The sequence below is a fragment of the Myotis brandtii genome, unplaced genomic scaffold (genome assembly GCF_000412655.1).
Source record: "Myotis brandtii unplaced genomic scaffold, ASM41265v1 scaffold71, whole genome shotgun sequence".
In the NCBI taxonomy this organism is placed as follows: domain Eukaryota; kingdom Metazoa; phylum Chordata; class Mammalia; order Chiroptera; family Vespertilionidae; genus Myotis; species Myotis brandtii.
The window spans coordinates 1,086,108-1,095,598 of record NW_005370787.1 but is presented as its reverse complement, the minus strand read 5'-3'; the positions used below and the strand labels follow the sequence as shown (position 1 = coordinate 1,095,598).

The window sequence follows — 9,491 nt, the reverse complement described above, 5'->3', positions numbered from 1 at the left end:
TCGCCCTCTTTCTTCCTTCAAATGTGTGGGGAGCCATTTGTGTGTCTCCTTCCTTGTGCCTAGCATGGTGTGGCGTCCCTCTGAGCAATGCTTGGAAAACCTTGGAATGGCGAGGAGGCCTGAGTTAGATCAGCAAGGTAGAAGCTTGTACTTAACTTCTGTGAGTGGAAACCCAAGTCCAGTAAAAGACAGAGGAGGGAGTTGGGGGTAGAGAGGCAGGGCAGGAGTTTTCCAGGCATGGTGAGGCTGAAGAGGAGTCTGATTCCTCTTTGAGTGGCTCTTAGGTGGCTGCTCGCCAGCTCAGGAAACCATCCTCTTGATGGCACTTGGAAGATACATGTTCAAATTCCTGCTCCTACCTTGATAACCCTAATTCTGGAAATGGTTTTTGTTGCTGAGCAATGGCAGGATTTTGAATGCTGCTCTCAGCAAGATTTCCACTTTCCCCCAGGCCAATCCATCAACTCATTCAAAAAGTATTTGTTAAATGCCTACTGTGTGCCTGGCAATATGCTCAATGCTAAGTGGACACAAAGATATAGTAAGTAAAATCCCCTCCTTTCAGGAAAGAATGGCCTTTCCCCCCTCCCCCTGTTAAATAGTGATACTGCTGAGAACTAGGAAAGTTTGACATCTTAATAGCCAATGAAACTGCTTACATTATTAACATCCTTTGAGAGAGACATGGGTTTAAGAATTTGGTTGAATGTTCTTTCTGCCCATTGCAATTTGAAGATTAATCTGACATGCTTGCTCAAGGGACTGAAATATTAAAAGCTTGGAACACTAGTTTATTGAAGTTTTTATCTCAAAGGTTTCAAACAATTTGGTGTAAGGAAATAGGAATTTAAAAACTCAAGCTCAATATGTTGATATCAGATAGCTTTTGCATTTGACATTATGGAAAAGCTTCATTTACTGGCAGCTACCCAGATTCTAGAATTCACCACCACTGAAGCATCTAATTCTACTTCATTTCTCGAAGAATGAGCAAAATTTCATTATGGGATTTTTTACTCTGGCAGTTTTTCAAATGCTTTCTCTCCTCCCTGCTCCTTTCCCTGTTTAATGGAAATTGGTGAGAATAAAAAATAGTTAGACTTGGAATGAAGGCATTAGACTTAGTGTATTTTATGGATATTTTACTTTTAAGTATTTCTAACTGTGTAGTATTTTAGATCCTGCTCCTCTATTTAGCTTAAGACAATTTTCCAATTAATTATTACTTCTATACTTCCTAACAAACAAAATTATTATTTCAGTGAGAGGGAATCTCTGCTGCATTCTACCCAAAGTTGTACTTTTCGGACTTAGACCGTTATGTATTAATTCCTGAATGACCACAAAGAGTTTGATAGTCTGATTCCCATTTCACTCAAACTAGAAACCTTGATTATCACATAGAAATGTCTAATGACCCTTCGGTAGGTATCAGTATTATTTTTTACTGATGTATATAAGTCTTAGTGAATAGGTTTAAGATTTTGGAGGAATTAGAGATTATGGAACCTAAAAATAATGGGATTTTTGCTTAATGGTGAAATGATGCTGCTGCTACAGACCCAGCATAGATTATAGCAGTAAGGTCTCACTTCTGAAGGAAATACTCAATACCTCTCTACTCTGTGATGTAGGAAAATTCCACCTTGACTATTTGAACATATGGTTTCTAATGCACAGTCCAATGCTTTTCTTTGTTTAGCAACGGGCCACAAGCATTCACTTCTTCCTGATTCTCAAGTTACCAGATAATCACCCTGCACTGATTCACTTATTTTTTAATTCTAATTTTTGTGTTAGTGTGTGTGTGTGTGTGTGTGTTTTTTTATATATATATTTTGGGGGAATAGCACTTCTTATAACCTTTCTTCTTTCTCTCCCTTTTTTGGTACTCTAAATTACTTTTCTTCTCTAGATGCTGTAGGAAGGAATATGTGAGGTGCCTTTCATCAAAAGCTATGGAGAAAAAAATTGAAGAGATGTTCAGTAGCATCTTCCTCACACAGAAGATTGAATTAGTTGTCTGTCATTGGAATGTCTGTGTACGACATTCTACACACTCAACTAGATTAGCCTGGATAATGGAGGGTACATTTCCACAATGCAAAATGGCAGATAATCTATTGCTACATAATGGGAACAAGGTTCTTCTTCAAATAGAGCTGACTCAAAGCCAAATCGAGAAGTAGAGCATGGTGATTTTAGTTTCCTTAGCTTTTGGTACCCCTCTTGGACACCCCATTTCCAATTTCCCATAGGGATCAGTGCTTTTGTGAGTCATGTAATTGGTCGGATCAAGGATTCTGGATTCAGATGGATATGGCTCTTGTGCTTACTAGCTGTACAACCAGAAGTAATTTATTATTTCTGAGCCTCAGATTCTTCATCTTTAAACATAGGTAGCTATTAGTACTTCTATCACAGAGGTGTTATGAAAACTAAGTGAGAAAATGCATTCAAAGTGCTTAATGTAGTACATATTCATAGTATAATATGCTGGTATAAAGTTCTTAATATTTAATATGCAAGTATATAGTAACACTTAGACATTAGTTGTTAACTATAATAAGAATATTTTCCCTAGTAGAAGGATATGAGGTCAGTTCCTTAGAGCTGCTTAGTGTAAATAGTCCCCAGTAATTTATAGAGATGCCATTTATGATTGTTTATATTGAGACAGAATCCTAAATTCAAAACACCAGAAATAAATGGGAAATTATGGACATTTGGGCATCAGCCATTGCAAGGAGCAAGATTGGAAACAAAATCATTGAGTATATCTTCTGTTGGTGACAAGAAACACTGTCTGGAATGGTGAGAGGTGGGAAGCCAACTCTAAATGGAGATGCATAAGGCCCAGGAAGGAGAAAGGCTTGGTGGCTGGCAGTTTGGATCCAGCACCAAGGGCATTTCTGACCACCAAAATTGGTTAGCACAAGATAGGAAACTAATAGGAAGATGGCATACCTGAAGACCTCTTTTATCATATCATTGATGATTGCTTCTCATTATATTCTTTTGCTTTTTTTCTCTCTCCAATTACATATTTCTTTGTTATGGTATGTTTCCCCCCTAAGCATACGTAGGTCTTTTGAAGACTCTTCTTTAGTGTTGTTGAGTATTGATAGAATCATAACATTTTATGGCTAAAAAGAGACTGGAGAGATAATCTTGTCCTACTATTTATGTGGCGAGTCGGTAATCTAATCTTAAGGATGTGAAATGATATGTTTTTTCCAGGGCACTCATGTCTTCATTTTAGTAAGTTTATTCAATGTTTTGCCTACTGTTTACTATGAAAAGTATAGTGGAGAGTGTCTTATTCACCTACTATGTGCTAGGCACTCTGAAGTTCTAGGAATACAGTTTTGGACAAACAATGTCAGCCCTATGAGCTTAGGCTCTTAAGGAAAATAGACCTTAATCTTCTTTGGTAAGTGAGTATCACTCTAATTCTGAAATTATGCTGGAAAGAGATTCCATCCAAACCTTTTGTAGGGTGGAATGGCAGTTTTTCTTTTTTATGATCTGCATTCTGTTCGTCCTAGTAGAGTAGTTTGAACCTTATGAATATTGTATTAGACAGGACACTCTGTGCTGCAAATGGTACAACTCTAATGCAAACTTGGTTCAGTCAGGGGGCATTATTGGCTTAAACCAGGAAATAGGAAAGTTAGGGGTAGACTTGGTTTCAAAAATGACTGGAACTAGAGATTTGAAATCTTTCTCCCCACTTTCTTTGCACATGGACCTCATTCTGTCAATTGGCTTATTCTACAAAATGGGTAAATGGCTGTCATATCTAATACCTCCACAAGCTGAGAGGGAAGCAGGTCTTGTCTGAGTTTTAGCTTGCAATCTTGGGGAATGACTCTTTATAGTCCAGTTTGGAACTTGTGACTATTCATTTGAAGCAAATAAATTGGCCAGAGAGATGAGGTTGACCTTGTATCACAGATCCACCCCATGACGGATGTATGTGAGTGAGTGTGTGTGTGTGTGTGTGTGTGTGTGTGTGTGATCACAAGAATAGCATAGACATGGCTCCTGGGTGGACCATTGGGTTCTTAACTTCTAGACAGTCCTTCCAATTGTGTCAATTATAGATAAATAAAGGAGAAATAAAGGAAACTTCAGTTCTCTTCTTTGCATTTTATATTCTATTTAGGACACATTAAAAATGAGAGAGAGAGAGAGAGAGAGAGAGACCGACCTTTTGGTGTATGGGATGATGCTCCTACCAACTGAACCACACTGGTCAGGGCATACCAAATAAATTTTAAGTCAAGCTACAGCTCTTATTTATTCGTAACATCTGGGAACCATGTCATATGAGGAGTAATCAAAGGAACTGATAATATTTAATAAGGAGATGGGAAAAATAAAGAGACATAAAAGTTGTCATTAAATGCTCAATGGAGGAAGATGTGGAAGATAAAGGAGACTTGTTTAATATTTCTCCAAAGGACAGAACTAGCATAAGTGAGATAGGAGTGATGGGATAAGGATTTCAACTCAGAGTAAAAAGAACTTTATACAATTTGTAACTGTCTAAAATGAGAATGAACTCTTTTGTGAAGTGGCATGCTCCACAGCAGTGAAAACTTTAGACATGGATGATTAACTACTGATGTTGTAAAAGGAAATCCTTCCTGGGCCAACATATGGCCTTTTATTTTAAGGCTTGCATTCTAATCTAAGGGTATCTTCCTCCTCCCCTTTTCTGTCCCAGGCAAACAAAACAAAATAAAACAAACAAATGAACAAACAAACAGGATTATAAATGAACTAAACAGTTTTCAAGCATTTTGTCAATATTTCTACCAGGGAAATTTTGGCCAAGCACAGTCTGATAGCATAGACTGTTTTATACATTCAGGGTCAAGAGCAATAAATAGGTCCTGTGTACTAGAATGTATGCTTAATAATAAGTGTAAAAAGGTAAGATGAGAAAATATAACACAACTTGCCACAAAAAACCATAACCACTTTGAAACATCATCTGGTTATTGCTTTTCCTTTAGACAGCAGGCTAAAATATATAAGGAAGCCCACAGAGCTCTGTTTCAAAGACAAGAATATTGTGGCCCATACTGCTTTTGAAAGCATAATCTTTTTGATGTCTCTTCTAATTACAAATGTTGAACTGCAAAGAAAGTTAATTTTCACCATCAGATTTGTGTGCGGTGTAGAAACTAAGGAGACAGGAGATTGTGCTGTCTATATCCTATATCCACGTATATGTTCTCTTAATGTATTGCCTCTGGTTGAAACCACCAATATTTGCTGTAAATCTGAAAGAGGTTGAATTAAACCCATTTAGTTTTTTGAATTGTGGAAATAAGGGTGGGGGTGGTAAATGTAATAGGTGATTTATTTTTCTGCCTTTTTCTTGCTGGTTGCCTTGGAATTTTTGAAAGGGTTGATTTTAGAGAAATATGAATGTTCATGCGATAATTGGAAGGTAGGTAAATTTAACCACTAACAATGTAGATTTGCTTTATCTTAGACTCTTATATTATTATTCCCCAAAGCTAATTATTATCGTCTCATTTTGACTAAGGACAATCAGAGGCTTATGTCATTTGAAAGTTATTTATGCTTGATAATGAATTAAACAGGTTTAATTGAGACTGGCAAATCCTAATGTGATTTTAAGAGTCATGAAATAAATTAATTATTGGGCCAAGAAATAGGTTTAGTATGAAAACAATTAAATGGGGAACCCAAATTAGTATTTTGTAGTAATCATTTATCTTGTTTTTGAGTTTGTTAAATTATAGATATCATCTATATATTCTCTGTTGATATTAATTGCCTGATAATAATTTTATTTTAAGTATAGCTTAGAATTTAACTATCTGTTGGGAAGTCTACTAAACATTTAACTTAGACAGTGTTATTGGTTTATATCTTCTTCCAGCAAATATAGTTGCTCAGTAAAACACATGTAAATTCCCAGCACAGAGACTGACCTATAGAAGATGCTCCAGATTACCTTGTAAGAACATCAGCATAACTTGACAAGATGGTGGTTTTAAAGATGGAATTATTAAAAGCTTTGTATCATGACTCTCTTATTTCAGGTACAAATCTTTTATAGTTGCCTTCCATAATTAACAAGATATCAACTCTCCTGATTCTCTAGAACAGGAGTAAAAGTGAGCATAGAGACCAGGGCTTGTTGGATCATTGAGAATGTTACTACAAATCAGAAATTTATAGACTTGCCTCTTGGGAAGACTAATCTCATCATTCATTTTCACTTTGGAAAAAATAGCCTAAATGGAGAGCATGGGAACTTTGCAGTAGGATGGGAGGATGAAAAAGCGTAAATAATGTAGATGCTGGATCACTATTAGTCTAAATTAGATTGTCGAGGTCCTTTGGCTAGAGATTGTGATATTGGAGAGCAATGGGAGAGACCCTGAGTTAGGAAAAAAAAGTCCTCACGAGAAATTGGAAGAAATCAATGACAAATTTATCAACCACTGAAAATGACTGAAAATTGTGCTGATGCTCAATTTGTGAATCTAATTAGGCTAATGTTTAAGAGCATGGACTGTAAAGTCAAACTAGCTAGAGTTTAATCTGGCTCAACCACTTACTGTCATTTACCCCTGAACAAGTCAGTTCTTTGCTTCATACTTCAGTTTCCGTCTCTGGAAAATGGGAGGAATAGTACTATTTCATATTGAATGCCATAGAACCTGACACATAGAAGAGTTAGCTATTATTTTCTCATTGGACTAATCTTATATGTTCATACTGTTTTGTGTAAAAATAAAGTGATAGATAAACCTGTACTATCCTTTTTGAATCAAACTTTTCATCCTGAATGATGCAGAAATGAATTTTTAAACTTTTAAAACCATGAATGATAAAAGTAAATGTTAATTCTTAAGATACCATGAACACTCAATGGGCACTTAATGAATATTGTTGAATGGAAACTTGTCTTTCTTTTCTTCAGCATATCATTGTATATTTTTTAATGGGAAATTAATGAAACAGCAACAAAAATGTTTAAACACATACAACTAAATTAATAAGTGAAGCAATCCTGCAGTGAAATTGAATTGGTTGCCTGTGGGCACATAAATATTTGTAGTTCATTGTTATGATTAATATCTTACCATGCTTTTATTGCTAAATATTGTGTCATTTGTTGTCAGAATCTTGCATTTAACACTGTATGTTCATGGTTGCTCCTGCCCTCTAGTTTCTTTATAAACAGAAGAGGGTAGAAATGCTAACCACCTTGATGTTTTCCAGATTTATATGTTAGATTTAACAGAGTATTTCTCCCAAAGAATTCAAGGTTATGGATGTATGACTGTAAACCTGGATGATAGTTTCCATATTTTGTGTGCCTTAATTAGGAATTTGTAGAATTTTATATGTTTACTTCAAAAATGAAAACATAGACCTAGAAAAATGAGTAAACATGACTTTGCAGATAGACATGCAGTAACTTAACCTGTGTGTGGAAATTTCAAGGTAAGATCAGTATAATACAGTAAAAAACAAGGTGACATACCATGGAAGAGAGAACAGACAATGCGGAGTGTAAATTAGAAGGATGCTACAGAGGAAGGAGAGAAGAAGGACAAAAGTAGTCAAGGTGAAGAATGAAATCCTAAAAGAACTGAATCAGAAAGAAGGTAATAATGAAAGTAGAGGTCAGAAATTTATCTTGTGTGCAGTGTTTGTCTCATTAGTACATTTATGGGAAGTAATCAACTACCTAGGAGGCTATCTGAATCAGAGGGCTGGTGTATTTAAATGCTGCTGAAGCTCTTTTATTTACTTATACATTCGTTTTCTGTGTCAGGTTGCTATGTATTAGTCAGCATCTTGACAGTAAACAGAGGCACAATCAGGTATTGCAAAGGGGCTAGTTACAGAGGTATGGATGGGGTAAAGGCACAAACATTGGACCTGAAATACTTCACAACTAGGAATAAGGGGAGATGGTTAACCTCCCTGGGCTTAAGAGACAGAGGGAGAGAACCATGTTGTCGGCATCCACTGTCTGCTGGAGCCTGACAAAAGCTACAGTCTCCATGGTAGGAAAGGCTTCCCCATAGGAGCTGTTTGCAGAAAGCAGCTACTGCCAGGAATATAGAGCTGAGGCACAGAGGAAGCGGTAGGGGAGGGACTTTCTTGACACTTTCACCTCCTATCTATCCATCTCTTCCTGTTGTCTCCATTGGCTGAATCCATACGGAAACTAAAGGACAAGAGAGCTACTTGATACATTCCATGCCAACAGCAAGGCAGAGAAAGATGGAGAATGGAGGGATGGAAATGGAGAATAACTAGCACAGTGCCTTAAAATAGTTTGAAATTTCTTCTAATTCATTTTGTGCATGACCCATTCAGTTCTACAGATGAGGCATACCCTTTATTTTAATATCTGTACCACATGTTTTCTGTATGGATTGTTAAGTCTCCACCTAAAGAAAGGTGAATGCAACAGGACAGAGGAGCGGTCACCACTGACAAAGGACTTTTTGCTGAGTAATAAAAATAATGCTAAATTTGGGTGTTTTGTCATGTAAGTGCCCCAGAGTCAGTTGGTAATAGTGACAGATTTGGGCAGTTAGAGCTGGATTATGATGCATAGTATATAGCACACAGTTTATATTACATCTGTGTATAGTATTTTATGAATTTGAAATTATATAACAATATTAGTTAAAGCATGACAAAATAGTTTGCAAAACTGGCTGTAGTTTGCAAAAGCATATTCAGAAAATGAGTGTTTTCTGTAGCTGGATTTTCTTCCACGAACATTTAGAAAATTAAGAGTAATATGTTTGCAGCTCTAAGTCTCTGAAGGTAAAAGGTGAGAAAGAAAAGGCACTGTACTACATTTGAAATAATTCTAATATTTTTAGTTTTAAATGACTTTTGATACACTATTTCCATATTTAGTATAGGGGAGATATGAGATGCTTGAAAGTATGCATACATGCAACTCTCAGTGCAAAGCATTATGAATCTGGAATCTCGTAACATTAGATACTGAAAAATCTATAATAATAAAGGGGTAATATGCTAATTAGACTGGATGTCTTCCAGATGTCCTTCCTGACGAAGCTTGGGCCCGAGGGAAGCCAGCCCGTATCCCCGGTGCCGGAGGGAAGTGGTGCCGGCAGCCGAGGGAAGGAAGGCCTACTCTTGCACAAATTTTCGTGCATCGGGCCTCTAGTAGTTAAATAAAGTTGGTATCTGAGGAGGCTTGGCACAAGGAACTTGGTACAAGGACTATCAATTAACTGCTTTAATTCCAAGAGTCAAAATGCCATGAGCAAAACAATTCAACATATGTATTTGTAGATGACAAAAAACAATATTCAGTGCATCATCCATACCAAGTACATCTATTGGGATTGGTGCATATGTGTTAAGTTCATTTCTCCCAGCCATCAGAGGGGATTTGGCTTGCTGGGAACATCACCCATGAAGAACATACAAACTTTCAG

At 36.6% G+C, this 9,491-nt stretch overlaps 1 protein-coding gene across 1 annotated transcript in view; it reads left to right on the top strand.

Moving 5' to 3' along the window:
- HS6ST3 (heparan sulfate 6-O-sulfotransferase 3) overlaps positions 1-9,491 on the top strand; it is a gene marked incomplete at its 5' end in the record, with an annotated part of 712,237 nt that overhangs the window by 672 nt on the left and 702,074 nt on the right. The gene's annotated exons all lie outside the window — the stretch shown is intronic.